Below are 17,099 nucleotides of genomic sequence, written 5' to 3' on the forward strand. Positions count from 1 at the left end.
TTGTTACTCCACAGACTGATCGACACGACCGTCAAGTGTTACTCCGCTGACTTGAGCCATAAGTGCCAAGTCAGTTGTTACTCCCACAGACTGATCGACACGAACCGTCAAGTGTTACTCTGCGACTGACTTGAGACATAAGTGCCAAGTCAGTTGTTACTCCACAGACTGATCGACATGAGCGTCAAGTGTTACTACGCTGACTGAGCCATAAATTCCTATTCCACTGTTTCCAATAAATTGAACCGTAAGCGTCAGGTAAGTTGTTACTTCCCAGATTGGACCAAAAATAAATGAATTGGTGATTTTTTAGCTTTGTATGATGAAATAGGAGTATAAGGAATTGTGAAGATATTTGTAAATAAACATTTCTTATTAAGTATCTACAGTTTGTTTCGTGGATTTTGCCTTTTATAAAATGTAGGCTGTAAAATTGTGCAGAATCTCGCGCTCGATGCTCGCCTCTACACAGGATAATATGAAGTTTAGTGCTTAAAGGCGTATCTCGATGTAGAATATCTTTCAGTACAAAAACAGGATAAAGTATCAGGAAATATCGATACTGTGATGCTGTCGTTTAGGTTATAAATCTTATACGTCGTCAGAAAGGAATAAGGAGAGGGAGTTGCACAATTCTGGTAGAACAAACATAATACTCAATGGAACACAAGGGACGTAACTGAAGCCCTCGTCTTGTGAGATAAGGATCTTTATCCTACTATCGATGAATTGAGCACGTAGTGACGGGGGGTATATATACTTTTTTATTAAAAAAAAATATATATACTTTTTTATTACGGTTAGTAAAAATGTAGTTTTGTGTGGCACTAAATTGCTGTCACACATTCAAAATATATATTTTTGACATGATTAATTGTATATCAATTTTGATGTTATTTTGTATATTAACTGATAACTCATATCTGAATAAACTCATCAAATAAATCAGGAAATCGCATTACCTTGATCAGTCGCGGAAATTAATTGCGATTTATTTAATTCCGAGCAGAGGTTGGCACAGCCCCAATATTGTTGTTGATTTCTTTCATCACTTTTGATCGTCATAGTCATAATACTATTAAGCAAACATTAAATCTCTCAATTACCAATTAACATTAAATCATACCTCTTTGCTTCTTTCCAGCAAATCAAATTAAATAATTTTTAACTCATTTTTATTGAATTAAATAGTGAGTTATTAATTGCATTTGTTCCTGAATATTTAGTTTAGAAAACTAGTTTAAATGTGCTGTTGATTGATAAGTATTAAGTCACATGCCGTAATCGACATTACATGTTTAACAATTGTTTCCCTTTTATGTATGTTTGTATGTCAATTTATCATATAATGTTATAAAAACATTGATCATTTTTAAAGACACCAGGGCCTTTCCTACTTCTACAGATTCTACAAGGTACAATAAAGCTGTAGAATTTCTCAATCTAGTACATTGAATAGTATAATTTTGAATAAGTCAAAGGGCCACTGCTCAGAGATAGTCACTTTATGACGTCTTGTGGGATAAAACTTGAAGTTGTGTCACTACAGCTGGCCCGTATAGACACAAAGCTTCGCAGACAGCTGTTTTACGAGCGTGGTAGAACACCCCATGTCATGGGAAAAGAATTGTTACAATAAATAATACAAGAAATATTCATAACATTTGTTTCTTAAGTATTCGTAACCGACTGCAATATCAATTCACTTGGTAAACGGTTTTGATTTGGATCAGGAAAATTTCTACTGACTCCAAGCCTCTATATTAACTTATCGAAAGCCTTTGATTGCGTAGATCATGAAACTTAAGTAAATAAACTTGAGAAATAATGGCATTTTCAGGCCTTCTCATTTGATCTATGAGATTATGTTGCGTGGAAGCTGTAGTTCCCGAATAATTGGAAAATTGAGTATAGGAGCTACGGGAGTTTAGGGTTACACTTCCTACCATACATACAAGTGCATCTTAACAGAGGGCTTTTCAGTACACTATTACCGACTAGGCCTAGGGCAATCCCCGCACTGTTCAGCGTCGACCGTAGAATTCAAACGCGGTCTTAAATTTAATGACAATCGAACCCTTCCACATTTAAAGCAAGATTGAAAAGCTGCCTAGTGGCTTCCGCCTTTTACTAGGTGGTGAGTTTCTAGACCATCAATAAATTAAGTGGGAATTTGAAAAGGTGACTCAACGATATCAGCTTCAGTCGTATGAAACATAATGTAACACACTTGACTTTTGGTATACAATATGTACATTGTTTTAAATCGATTAAATGTGACATTCCACTGTAGAGTTATCAATTTTCAGAAACGTATAAGAATAAATATAGGAAACATAGAATACCAAAATTATAAAATGGAGGGGTGACGAACTGAAGCATACAACGCCGTGATTGCGGCGATGTTACAGTCAGGGGGTTGATGTTTGTCTTGCTATTGTGCTGGTATACCCTACCCTACCCTCATCGTACCCTCAGTCACTTGATTCCTTTCCAGTTATCCAATCTCAGGTCGGAAATCAGGTAGTGATCATATATATATATATATATATATCTCATTTCTTGATATTCATTGTTTTATTATGAATGTATCCAATCAGCCAACATGATTATACATGGTGACTCGTTTATTATTCATAATTCATCAAACATTTTAACACATACAAAGGCAATTAAAAAGTTTAGAAAATCGTTTTTCGTCCAGAGCAAATTTCCACATGCTTTCAAGATTACTGCAATGACATCAATTCTCGAGAAGGGCGGTTATTACATACCTACTACTGTTGTCCCTCATTCGTAAGTTGTCACATCTCAGCCAAATTTTGAAAGCATTGTTTTTGGCAAGCTATCCAATATCCTTGATAAATGTCTAAATTCTTTATGAACAGCTGTTTAGATTTGGAACAAAATTAATAATTCATATGGTCACAACAAGTCTTTGAATATATCTAGGAGAGGCAGGAGTATGTGTCAAGTATATGTTTTGACTTTTTTAAGGTATCTTAACACCGCTGCCGCAGTTGGGTGCTGTTTTCAGAACCAGTCGCTCGTATAACTATCATCTTACTAGAACTACAGACACCAGTTTGTGCAGGTAAAAAGCCCTCTATCCACAAAAGAAAAATGCCTCAAAGAATCCCGCAGCGATGTATTCTTGGGGCAGTATTGTGTCAATAATCTGAATTCTTCGATCCACAATAGAGAGATGATTCAGTGTGTAGCGGACACGACTGTGCGTATCAAAAATACATACAAAAGGGTGTTCTAAGTGAGGTTTCTCTTCAACTGCATCCATATATTTAGGACTTTTTCTTCTTTGAACAGGTAGATGACAAAGGTAGAACTGTTAATTGATTTAGTTTTAAGGAAAACTGATTCCGTGAATTACCTAGGAATATCTATATTGTGGTATGGCCAGGGAATACGTTTTTTGCCTCTTATTTGATCCACGGTAACTGATAATACATAAAGTCTGTTATTGTGTTTACAAATTTTGTTTCACTGGTGTTCTAAAATTTATTACAATCACATACGTCCTTTAATAGTGTAATGCGTCTAGGATCTGAAAAGGCTCTACAATATACGAACCGAAAACGAGTATTTATATTATTGTGTAAGATCTAACAATCTTTTTAGAATGCCGCAGTACAATTTTGGTGTTTAGGTCACAGGGATTTCCTTATAAAATATGTGGTAAAATCGTTGGTCCCATTAAATTTACTTTACTGTGGTTACTAAATTAGCTTTAGAAGATTTATTTTCCTTCTGTCTATATTATCTGAGAAAGAAGAAGACTTCTAAATTTTGGAACATTGGGCTTTGAGGTTTAAACAAGGATTTCTTCCTTCTTTTCGTCTTTTCTGTTGATGGAGACGAAAGCACGCTTGGAATTGATTAGGTCTCTTTATTCAATATATTTGTTTCAAAGTTCAAGATACAGTCCCATTAACTAAACCTGAGCGGTTTTATCAAACATGTTACATTTAATTTAGTTTACTCAGCGTGATAATATATTCTTTTAGTCTTTTAGCTTGTGGATGAGAATGCAAAACATTTAAATGTGAAGATTGCAACGCGATGAGCAAATTTTTATGTGTGCTAAAAAATATTAATTATTGAATAACTTAATTTTGCTCCCATTATTTATATGATAGGGAAATGTAACTTTTTATAATATAGAGCGTTTAGGATTTGCTGGATACGATTTCACCAAGAATTATTAAGAAATAAAAATAACAGCCTGTGTGTATCTTTCGAAAAGTAAAGTTAGGTCAATAAAATAAAAGAATAAAAAGATTAATTTTGAAAAGTAATGAAAACCTATTCATGACAACCTATTCATGTTTCTAAAGTTTAGTTTAAAATAATAGAATTTGTCACAAGACGAATAGGTCAGTTTTACAAGTGAATAATAATCTTTAAGTCTTTCTAAAATTACAGAGATAAATCTCTATGACAGCATATAAGACAAATTGGTGATTTGTTCATATTGACCGATATTGTTGTAAAAGGGTACTTGCTATACAAGTTTTCAAGTTGAATTTGAAAGTACAATGTAGAAGCATAAATAACAGAGGTTACGCGACAGAGCGACTATATTGATATACCTTTATCAACGTCAAAATAATTGAAAAATAATTGAATATTAATACTTTTGCATTATATTGCTCTGGCCAAGTAATTTTTGATGCTCTAGAAGTAATATTATGGAATTCAGCGGATAAAAATAGGTTATTGCGTAGCGTTTAGTTTTCACTTGCTGATATTGGTCTTAACTGACACAACTGTTTGTATAATATATTTAATCAAGGAACAAAATAAAGCACAAAGTAAATATGTACATTTATCTTTAAAAAAGTATGTACAGTTTTAAATGTATAAACACGATATAAAATGTTTTCTGGGTGTTAAAAATGACCATAGTTATTGGAGGTCAATAAAACTCGTACTTCACTCAGCTGGTTTAGGCACTCTATGGTAAAATGTTCTCTTCATACAGTGCTCACTGTTTCTTTTCTCGTGTTGACGTAGAGATAAAACTTTAACGATAACACAAATTTCGTTGTTTTAAATTACCTTAAAGTACGACTTTTCTTAAACTCTTTGGTATTCGTATTATTGGTGTACCATAGCGTTAAGCTACCCGCCATCTTAACACTTTATTACACCCTGGGTAGAGTTTCAAAGCTACAAAGTTTAATAGAAGCTTTGATTTTCTTTCTTCTTCTTCGTTAAAACTTTACTTCTGTTTCATAAAAGCCGTTAAAGTTTCATAAAGTTGCGGTTTTATTTACACGTGAAACACTTTGCACTCACTCAGTTGTTAGTGTAAAGTTATAACGTGGACTCGACGGTGAATATAAATTCTCGTCGTTGGCGTTTACTAGTTCGCCCTTAAGGACGCAGTTTACCTTTAATGTAGTTTCACTAAATTATAATCTCCTCACTTTTGTAACTTTTATTTTCTAAACTTCCCTAGTAAAACAGTTACTAGTATTACACGTCGACATCCGGATGTTAACATAATTGGATTGCTGAATGAGTTTAAGGTGTGAACAAGATGTATAGCCTTGTTACTAGATGTCATTACCTATATGAACTGATATTAATAAATAATCCGAATAAAAGTAAAATCGAGGGTGTCCTATACCTGCACATGCTTCAGAACCTCGGGCCTTTGCTATAAAAGGCTGCTAAATCCAGTTTCTAGTGCTAATTCCTTTTACTATCCATGGATGGACCATCTTAAAACTGTGCCCCCCTCCCCCCAGCAGCGAAGTACAAGACAACGCCATCAGTCATACTTAGTGTACAAATAATTTAAAAGAAACATATTAGTTTTCTGACTGAATTTATTAATAACCATATGTTTTATTTGTAAGATTACAAAAAGCTATTTATGGACAACAAACAACTTTCTAACACAAATCCGTACTTATATTAATACTGGGCCACAGCTAACTGCAAGTTATCTAGACTCCAGGTGGACTTAGTAGAATTGTGTCGTTTACCGGTTAGACTAGGTCATAAATGGACTGATATAAAATACTTTATTGTCTACACGGATTTTTGGACACATAGGGCTCACAAAAGATCATGAATACTAATAAATTAGCCACAGTAAAACACAGTTACCATCGTAAAATCTAGAATTTGAAAACACAAAAGTGCTTGCATAATTTTTATACTATTGTTTTAGTATGGCAAGGAAAATTTTTGAAATAATCAAAATAGGAAACTAGTAGCTTCGATAAAGAAAACATAAACAGATTTTTAAAAAATCTGGCAGCCTATAATAAGGAAGTAATTTTAATCAGTTATAGGTTGAAATATAGCTATTCACGATTTATCGTCGCTCCCCTCCACTCACACTTACAATTAGATGTACAGGGTGGAGCGCGGAAGTTTGCTGATTTGGAAATGAAATAAAAAAATTATGAACATTAGAAAAAAATATTTTTTATTTTAATTATATTGAACAGTAAGGGAATTTTTTAATTACATGGTTTTAAACAATGTATCTGGCAAATGTCGACCTTCGGCATCCACACACTGGTATGCAAGCATGTCGACTGGTATTCTGCCAATTTCAGCCTCAATATTGTTCCTTAGGTCTTCCAAGGTGTTGGGACGGTTGATATACACCTTCGACTTCAGGTAACCCCAAAGGAAAAAAAATCGCATGGGGCTAAGTCTGGTGAGCGTGCCGGCCAGTTCAAATCACCCCTCAAAGAGATAAGCCGTCCAGGAAACATTTGCCTCAAACAATTCATGGTAACCCTCGCTGTGTGTGCAGTAGCACCATCCTGTTGGAACCATGTATCCTCTACTTGCATGCCTCAAGAGCCGGCTGAAAAGAATCCTGTATCATAGTCAAGTACCGTTCGGAGTTCACAGTTATGGCACGACGGTTATCCTGAAAAAAGTAAGGGCCAATGATCCCTACTCGTGATATGGCGCACCACACAGTGACGTGGTCCGAACGCAGAGGTCTCTGGTGGACTTCTCTGGGGTTTGTTTTACTCCAGTAGCGCATGTTTTGCTTGTTGACACACCCACTGAGGCGAAAATGTGCCTCATCAGAAAAGAACACAATTGCGTCATGCGGTATAGTTGCAAGCATGTCTTCACAAGAAGTACGCCGTGTCAAATAGTCACGTGCTGACAATTGATGGACCACGCACATTTTATACGGGTAAAATCTCAGTTCATCATGAAGAATCCGGTGGAGAGATCGTCTTGAGAGCAAGTGATTGCTTCCGAGCAGAGCGCTTTGGAGAATGCAGTACTGCTGCTCTAACTCTATCGATGTTTTTCCGGTGTTGTAATCCTTCTCTGAGGTCCCCTTCATACACATGACACATTCCCTGCTGTTCTGAATGCAGTTACCCAATTTACAATTGATTGCCGACCAGGAACACGTCCGCGTGGGGGAACAGCGAATCGTAAACGAAAAAGTACGCTGCACTGCAATGATCGAGTGGGCATTTGAAAAATACGCTTCAACACAAAACGACCTCTCCTCTCGTGTCAACTACATGATGGCAACTGAAACGCAAAGGAATACAAATCTCCCGTCAGCCACTATAAGCCACGCCACTCTCCCCTCTCTTCGACCAACAGTGTCGCCACAGCCTGCAGTGCAAAAAAGCAAATTTCCGCGCTCCACCCTGTATAACACTGGCTTTGTCAGCTTCAGTTTAACCTCAACTGAATATGTCATTCCACAGCGACTCTGAAATGTCTGATGAGTTTAATTGTTTAAATGGATTAACTTGGATGATAATTCTTTTAAAGTTTAAGAGCTAAAATATTAGTTATTTTAATATTGTTTCAAAATGCCCTCTTTCCCAGATAAGGGTTTCAGTCTAATTCTGATATTTAAAATGATGTATCATGTGCCTTTCTCAAGTGAATAACTTCTGCCTCTCAATAAGTTTCTAGTAAACGTGGCGGAAATATCTCTATCTCAAACAATAAAAAGGTAGGGGCGAGGGGTAAGTTACGTTTCACCCATCCGTTTTAATTCACACAAGGACAGAACCTACTTTTTTTAGTAACAGGGCGATGTTGTGTTCAAAACTTTCAGCTTTTGTCGCCAAAACAAATCGTTTTAACAAAGTTTGTTTAAAAATGTTCTCGGCTACCACTGATAAATAAAACGTTAAATAAAATCAACATGCACAGACAGTCCAATGGAATTACTTTTTATTTAAAAACTTAGTAGATACTTCTTTGCTATTGTAAATTAGTCTATAACTTTTTAATTGGCCATTTAAAAAATACATTTCACTTGCATTATCCGTTGTATAAAGTTTAATTTGTTGATTACCCTTCTACTATCCCTTGTTTGACCATTCGGGTTGGAATTTTTAAAACTCTAACAGTTTTAATACATTTCTCTAGAAATAATGACATTTAATAAAATTGTTCATAACTCTGTGTGGCAAAATGAGACACCGGCAGTGACTGATTGTAGGTACAAAATGAAACTTCTAGAGATCACGTGATCGTACTCTTCCAGCCCAAGCACAGCCTCGGTTGACGCAGAAGTTTCCGTACGCAGACGCAGGATGGCTTGCGACGAAGGAAAGAGCACCGGACAATGTCCTTTATGAAATAAATCATGTCTTTACTCAATAATAACAGTTCAGTTATTGTGAACATATCACAATAAAAAGCAATAACAATTATAATAATTACTACACTAAACTAAATGGTTCTTCAACGCTTCCTAAAAATGACTACTTACGTTACAACATTACAAGGTTAAATGCTATGCTAGTTTTATAAGGAATACTTTCCAGGGATCAGCTTGGAAGCTATGTCACCAACAAGATCATGATTTTTTGGCATGGTATTTTGCCAAGAAGCTTGTGGGTGCTGTTTACGTATCAAGATATACACAAACAAGATGGATGGAAGTACTGTTGAAAATAGTTTATTTTAATATAACCAATTATCTGACGTTTATTTCGTTCTCCATTTATTATTATTATTTAATGGTTTAAAATTTTAAACTTCTAAAACATTAGAACCGTAGAAGCGCTAGTTTTTCACATTGTTTTGTTTTTGTGCACTGATTGAACAGCAATCTGAACGGTTAGCGGTGAGGTATAGAACGATGTTTAACAGAGCGACAAGTTTACAGATTATATTAGCTGTGAGCGGACACGTGGTAAGTGCCCATGCAATATTTACACAGTTTTAATTGTAATTAAGGTGCAAAGTCCAGAGCGGCTGCTGTATGTAGGTCAGTATGGCGCCCGTGCCCCAGTCTCTGTTCTCTAGGTCAAACCCAGTCAATACTCTGTCTCTGTCTCTCTCTCTCTCTGGATGTCTTCTGTTCGATTTAAGTTATTCTTAGTTTATGCATTTGTTTTGTTGTTCGATGTCTAAACCTCCTTTCATTTCATGTTTCTTGTAGTTACGTTTGGATGTTCCCACGTTGTACTAAACAATATATTGTCAGATTCGTCAAAGCTTCTTAATGAAATACTTTATATGCACTCATATTCTAGTGTACTTCTGATGAGGCAATTATATGGTTTTAAACAATATTTCTTTTAGGGAGAGAAGGAAGTATGCACTATATTTTTGTCATATATTGCAAGTAGATAAATAAATCAGTATTCTAAAACGATTCTCGTCTTGATTAAATACTCGGACATAGTAATGAATGCTTACCATGTTTCAAAACTTTTTTGATTTAGGGTATATTCTTGTTATAATCGCTGCTGTTTTATTAATTTGTATAGATTTTGACACTATTTTGAGTCCGCATAAGTATTTTCTTTGTAGTTTAATCGATTTAAGTTTGGTTAGTATTTTTTTTCTAATTGACAGACTTTAAAAATAACTTCGCTTAAGACTGAACAAGGTTGATCACTCCCCACGGAATTACATGCATTTGATTGACAGAATGTTTGAGCAATTTTGTAACCATGCCCGGAAAGATATTTTTCAATTAAATGTATTTTAAGTAAATGATTTATTGAATATGTTGCATAAAGAAATAAAATGTGTTATAGGTAAAAATACGTCATTCCTTCCAGCGACCTTTAAAATACTAAACTGCGTTAAATTAAAGTTTCTACTATACTTCAATAGTATACAAATTTTTTTTACATCACTATCTTAAATTTTTTCTTGGCCCCCATTAAAAAGTCTATACATTATTCTTCAAATGCTTACAACACTTAGTTGAATTATCTATAAAGATTGTTTTCGTATTTAGAAAAAGGTGCTTTACAGGGTTTTGTTATTGAAAAATAATTCAGCCTTAATTATGTTGCTTGCAGTATAAATATAACACACGCGTATTCGGTTCTAGCATTAATCATATAATGACCTCAAGGTACAATATCCCGTCACTAGGTGGTGTTGATCATTTGTTGTATATATTTTTTGAATAAATGTACAGAAAATATTTGCTTCTCCTGAACATAACACTGTAGCATATCGTTTTCAGCGAAATAGAGGTAGGAATAGGCTAAAATAATAAACCTATGAATTCGTAAATATTTTATAAACAGAAGCTGTGCTGAAAACTTGGTAATAACATTCATTGTTCATGTTACTTGTGTAAAACTCATAATCGTTGTAATATATGTAGGGTACCTAAGCTACGTAGACATGTAAGTTTTGTGAAATACCCGGAACTGCAGTCTAAAACAAAAGTTCATCCTGAATTTACAAAGAATAACTTTTATGTATTTTTATAATTTCTAAAAAGTTTAATTATATGCCTATAAAATATGGCGTTTCGTTATTTGTTTATGTATTCGTTGTATTTTTTGCTATGTTTGTAATTATTAACTTTTAATTTTCAACAATGACACCTCCACATGGATAATCCTCGCTTTTAATACTTATCGACGCCAGAAGATGACTTACTATTAAGTTCAAACTATAGAAGCGTTATGACTATAGTTTGACGATGTATGGCATAATAAAACATTAAATAAACTCTAGCACAGGAGTTATACAGAAATGACAGTTTTTACGATATTAATAATATGAGAGTATGCGAGTTCTAAAATTAATTCTAAAATTAAAATAATAATAGTAAAGTTGATGTTGTCATAGCTTGTTTTTATAACATGAAGCACTAAACGGAAGGAATAAAAATCACTTAGTAGTTAACTAAACAATGGGCAATGAATTTGAGCGTAACACATAACCGTGAGTGGTATGACTAAATATTTATCGAAGTAAATCGTTATGCAACTAATACACAGACAATAACTAACCACTGTAATATTCAAAACACATAAAACGTGTTTAAAACAAAATCCAACCGAAATAATTAACTGCTCATAGAATTCTCCGAGTACAATTAAATGTAATCAGTGAGGTGAAAGCAATCTGCTCGTATTAAGAAGCAAATTGTGTTGCGGGTTGATGAATAGCTCGGACAGCGTTGTCAGAGGGGTGGGTTTTGGGGTGGGGGAGGAGATCAACTCCCCATCATCCCCGCACCGCTATTGTGTCGATGTGCTCACTGGTCGTGGGTTGCTGTACTTCGCTGAAGGGATGACATCGACTCTGCAACGGCGGAAACACGTTTTCCTCTTTTTACGGACGTTGTGGAAATGTGTTTGCTGTTGGCCAATATCATGTTTACTTCTTTATTGTAAAATGCCATTATAAGAGTTGCTACATCCTGCAGTTTTTTGTAAACGTGAGTGAGTGTAACGAATACATGAAGAGAGTTCTGTCTGTAATTAGATATCAAGGGTTCCACAAGGTAGTTTTATTTGGCCAGTGTTATTTAGTAACTTTTTTCTAGAATGGAAAAGATTACGATGTTGGCTGCCGTACCCATATACTGAGGGGAGCCCAGCTAGCTATTCACTACAATTTTGATCAGATTCACATGGCTTTTCATAACCTTAAACCTGATTTTGAAGCTACACATGTTTCGTTAGTAAATCATGTGAATAAACTGAGTCCTCTCTTATTACAATTCCTGCCAATAGTGTCGCATTTTCCGCCTTTGGACCGAAGTGACTATTTGTGATGGCCCACTAACTGAATGCCAGACTCTCAAACCTTTTGTTGTTCAGTTTGACTCAGGACTTTTTGTTCAAAAGCAGACATTTATTTCTCCAGTCTTCCAAGTTTCGACCTGTTGAGGTTTGGTTCTTTGTGTGTTTGTATCGATTTAAGACCTTACAAAGACTGCAGAGAAAACAGCATAAGTGTGTTGGTTTGTCAACTAAGAAGGAAATATGATCACGTATTAATTGCTTGGAAGTCCCGTGGTGTTTTGACTATTGTTTTCTCCTCTTTCATAAAGAGTCTGAGAATTCGTTCTTTGCTGAGGCTCTGCTGCGCTCGGCTGGTTGCCTCGTGAGCGCTGTGATAAAAGGTGTTTTCCCCCTAAATGTATGAACCGTTTATCGTCCAGAATTAAGCGAGGGTGTGAATAAGTTTAAAAACAGTATTGACTTTATGTTGTTTAATCGACATGTATATGTCAGCTTATTTTACGAGTATGTACAGTATTATACATAGTAGTTTTATTTTAACTTAAAAGGCAATATGTTTTATGACATGACATTTTTTGTAAGGAATTACTTGGTACTACGTAAGAACAAATGGTTTCTATACATTTTAGTGTCTGAAATCAACCCTTTGGCTATCAGAGGCCAATTAGAGCGGCCCTACTGCTCCTTCATAGAATTACTAATGGCCAAACTAATCTAATTTACCGTAGTGTACGTAAAACTTGCAGTAAATTACTTTACTATAACTCAAAGCTCAAAAGTTGTTCTATTTGGTATAAGGAATTTCAATAAAATACTTGCATTTAAGTTTTAGTACACAAAGCTTGCGCAATTGGTTTCTTTCTATTTACCTTACTTGTATCAGTAATCCTTTCAGAGAATCGGTTCATCGGGATTCTTTTCGAAACGAATAGATAAATGGCATATCATAGTGTTAGAATTTTACAAAACGTTCCTGTGGTCCCTAATTGAAATATAAGTACACACATTTAACAAAATAAAAATATGTTAGAAGAGAAGTGAGTCTCCGTTGCCGCGACGCGGGTGAGTTATTTCCGCCCAGAGAACTACGAAAATAACTGCGGTCGTAGCCCCTGGCCTCGCCTCTGGCAAGCGCCAGCTTCCTAGAGCTAGGGCTCGGTCTCCGTCCACATTGTCCGGACCAGATTAGTCTTTCTTGTTTACACATTACACGGTTTCACTCTGAGACTCCACTTGGCGCACAAGGCTGCTGAACTCATTCCGTACTCCGGGTGCTGTAATCGTTTGTTTACATCGCTCTCCTTCCACCTCACTCCTCATTTAGTTAGGTTTTACTCAGAGATTTCGCTTGGCGCACAAGGTTGCTGAACTCATTCCGTACTCCGGGTGCTGTAATCGTTTGTTTACATCGCTCTCCTTCCACCTCACTCCTCATTTAGTTAGGTTTTACCCTGAGATTTCGCTTGGCGCACAAGGTTGCTGAACTCATTTCGTACTCCGGGTACTGTAATCGTTTGTTTACATCGCTCTCCTTCCACCTCACTCCCACTTAGCTTCCGGGTGCTGTAGTCGTTTGTTTACATCGCTCTCCTTCCACCTCACTCCTCATTTAGCTAGGTTTTACTCAGAGATTTCGCATGGCGCACAAGGCTGTTCAACTCATTCCGAACTCTAGGTGCTGTAAACCCATAAAATCTGTTTCCTATCGGTGTTTTGTAATTTATTTATTTTTTGTTTAACTTACAAAAGGGGTAACCTAAACCTAACAATGAGTTTCTCCATTGCGAAAATAGACAAACGTATATCTAAAATTCCATGGAATAAACGTAATGATATCAATATAATGTTGTTGTAAGGTGCAATATAGTAAATATAATTTTTACTTTCCTGATGTAAATGCTTAGAGTCAGCGTTCGGATTTGTTAATATGTAATTGAAAAATCATAGTTGTAGCCCTTGCTTTTTTTAAATTAGAAAACTATTTAAATAGTTATAGTCATCTAGCAAGGAATTTTTAGTTTTCAAAGTGGTATTTGAGGGTGTTTTGTAGTCAGGCGCACAGAAAACGAGTGAAGATGGATATTATATATTTATAATTTGTTTATCAAATCTGACTTGTGTCCATTTATAATATTTAACTTACTTCAGAGATATTTTATTAAAAAACCTTATTGTCTTAAATTAGATTGAATTAAAAAGAGTCATTTCCTAAAGTCATAAATCATAAAAGAGCACGTTTCTAGAAGTTTTTTTATCTCATATACATACTGTATTAAAATTCAAATTATTATCTTCAGTAAATTTTCCTTTGTCCTGGTTAAAAGATTATCATAGGCCTAAAGTCAGCCATGCATATAAATCTTTGTGCAATGAAGAAAAATTAACACTTTCAAAACGTAAGTGCTAATTTAGTATAAAATTACACTTAGTATAAAAATTGACAAATTTAAAAAATATATAATTTATACAAATACATGTTCTTATAATAATAATTATTATTATTATAATAAATACATGTTATTATTTGAGTAGTTTCTATGAAAGTTGTTATTCTAGATTGTTGTTTAAATATTTGTGAATGAATACGAAAGAATATAGTTCAATTAGTATAACTATTGTAACACACACAGTACTACAAGACTTTGCACTTGAAACTTATTTGAACACATAAAAATTAAGCATGTCTCCTTAGCTAGCGCAACACGGCAATCCTGTTGGTAGGTGGCGGTATTCTTCAACCCCTCACTAGCCCCCTCTCCTGACCTACAGCAACTTCTACCTGTCCCTGCCATTTATCAACCTGGCAGACAATTTGTTTATTAGCACAGTTTTACCGGTAGCCGGTACCTTCAGTCTCTTGTTATATGAAGTAAACCTGACTACACCTTGTGTCGATTTTACGTGAAAGAGTATATCTTATATTCAAGTAATTTTTATACTTTCCTACTATCATTTTGTGTTATTGCTCGTTTCTGAGTAAAAAAGAATCAATCTGGCAAAACATTATCTTTAAAATGTACAAAGTGAACAATATGTATTGCTTGTGTGTAACTCGCCCAAAATTAACTAAAGGTCAGTAAGCGGTCCCGGAACTTGTATCTAATTACGCATGTTACCCAGCAGACTGATTACCCTGACGACCAATCTTCGAACTCCGTAACTCGCAACTAAAAGTCAATATGCGATCCCCACAACTTTATCTTCTCAGCTCCCTATCCACATCCTAACGACGCATGTTACCGTAGATTGATTACCCTGACGACCAGTATCGAACTCCGTAACTCGCAACTAAAAGACAATATGCGATCCCCACAACTTTATCTTCTGAGCTCCCTATCCACATCCTAACGACGCATGTTACCGTAGATTGATTACCCTGACGACCAATCTTCGAACTCCGTAACTCGCAACTAAAAGTCAATATGCGATCCCCACAACTTTATCTTCTCAGCTCCCTATCCACATCCTAACGACGCATGTTACCGTAGATTGATTGCCCTGACGACCAGTATCGGAACTCCGTAACTCGCAACTAAAAGTCAATATGCAATCCCCACAACTTTATCTTCTGAGCTCCCTATCCACATCCTAACGACGCATGTTACCGTAGATTGATTGCCCTGACGACCAGTATCGGAACTCCGTAACTCGCAACTAAAAGTCAATATGCGATCTCCGCATATTATATTATTGTAAACATTTTAAATGTAATTGGGTGTTCAAGTGCTCATTAGGTTAGTTAATACACCAAGTGAGATAACGGTGGTTGTAGAGGTGATTTAAGACGTTTTAAATAAAGGAATTCGGTGTTGTGTGATTTATGGTCATTCTTGCCGTACACTCGCCACTAATAAATTAGGTAAATATTTTGTATCGAATTATTGACATGACGACGAGTTTTGAGTGCTATTTCTCAAGTACTTGTTTGTTGATTGTACTACGTGGCATGGACAATAACTTATACCTTAATATTACAAGGGTGTGAATCTTCATCAATTGATCTCATTGCCGTATCTTGTAATGTCACATCGAACAATTTACGTAATTTGGGATCATTCTAGATGAATTTCAGCGTTACGTTTATTTATATACACAGAGTTGCTTACTATTACCATTTGACAGTTTAACAGTTCTGGTGTTCTGGGGGATAGGCTGTGTAGTTTGAAGGGGGTGGGATTTAAAACTATGCCAATGATTTGAATTCCTCTCTTAGAAAGGCGAAAGCTGTGCCCGTGGTTTCGTATAATGTAATGATGACCTACCTTAATATTGAATTTTTCAAAATTTAAACTTGTATACGTTAGAGAAAATGCTCTCGATGACTGTAGTAAGGCGAGAGATCTTTTACTTTTATGCATGCTGCATAATTGTTATTGCTACGGCAACAGTGTTGATACTGATCTATGTGGCTTCAGCTGCCAGAACTGCTCAGAATGGGGGAAAACTAACATACCTAACTGCCTCTTGCCCCGGCCCTCGTTCCAGACGGGAAAATGGAAATGGTTTCGGCCTCTGCCTATTGTGACGACAGTAGTAAACTACTGGCTCTTGCGGTCGGGATGGCCAAACATTATATTCTGTTGAGAGAGCGGTGGCCCCTGAAAGATTATACACATCCCACTGAACACACACTAACGCTACTGACTCCCGCATTCCTGCTATCTGGCTAGCTCTGGCTTAACAACTGGAGTCATGGGGTGTACTGAGATTATTTTTAATTAATGTAATGAAATAATTTTATTAAAATGTTATTCCCTTGAATAAACGAGGTAGGGAATACACAAGACCACGTGTCGTGTAACAACAGGCTTCGTTGAAGTTGCATACTTTTGAAATTTACGTCCGTAGCTCATTTCATCATCGAGATGTCTTGCGGACAGATATACCAACTGACAGTCATACAGAAGAGACATTCTTATATCACCTGGCGGACGAAAGAAATGGCGTAAGTTTACTGACTGGTGACGCTCTGTAAAACTCCATGGTTGGAAATGCAACATGATAGAATTCATTCTTATCTATGTATAAATGAAGTTTCATGCAACACGTGAAGTCTGTAGGTAAGATCGTTTTCGAGATATTAGGCGATACTGACAGAGAGGGATA

At 35.7% G+C, this 17,099-nt stretch overlaps 1 protein-coding gene across 2 annotated transcripts in view; it reads left to right on the forward strand.

The window, feature by feature from the left end:
- The window catches only part of LOC124362540, a 412,553-nt gene that overhangs the window by 324,255 nt on the left and 71,199 nt on the right, over nucleotides 1-17,099 (forward strand). The window lies entirely within an intron of this gene.

The sequence above is a fragment of the Homalodisca vitripennis genome, chromosome 5, assembly GCF_021130785.1.
Source record: "Homalodisca vitripennis isolate AUS2020 chromosome 5, UT_GWSS_2.1, whole genome shotgun sequence".
Classification (NCBI taxonomy): domain Eukaryota; kingdom Metazoa; phylum Arthropoda; class Insecta; order Hemiptera; family Cicadellidae; genus Homalodisca; species Homalodisca vitripennis.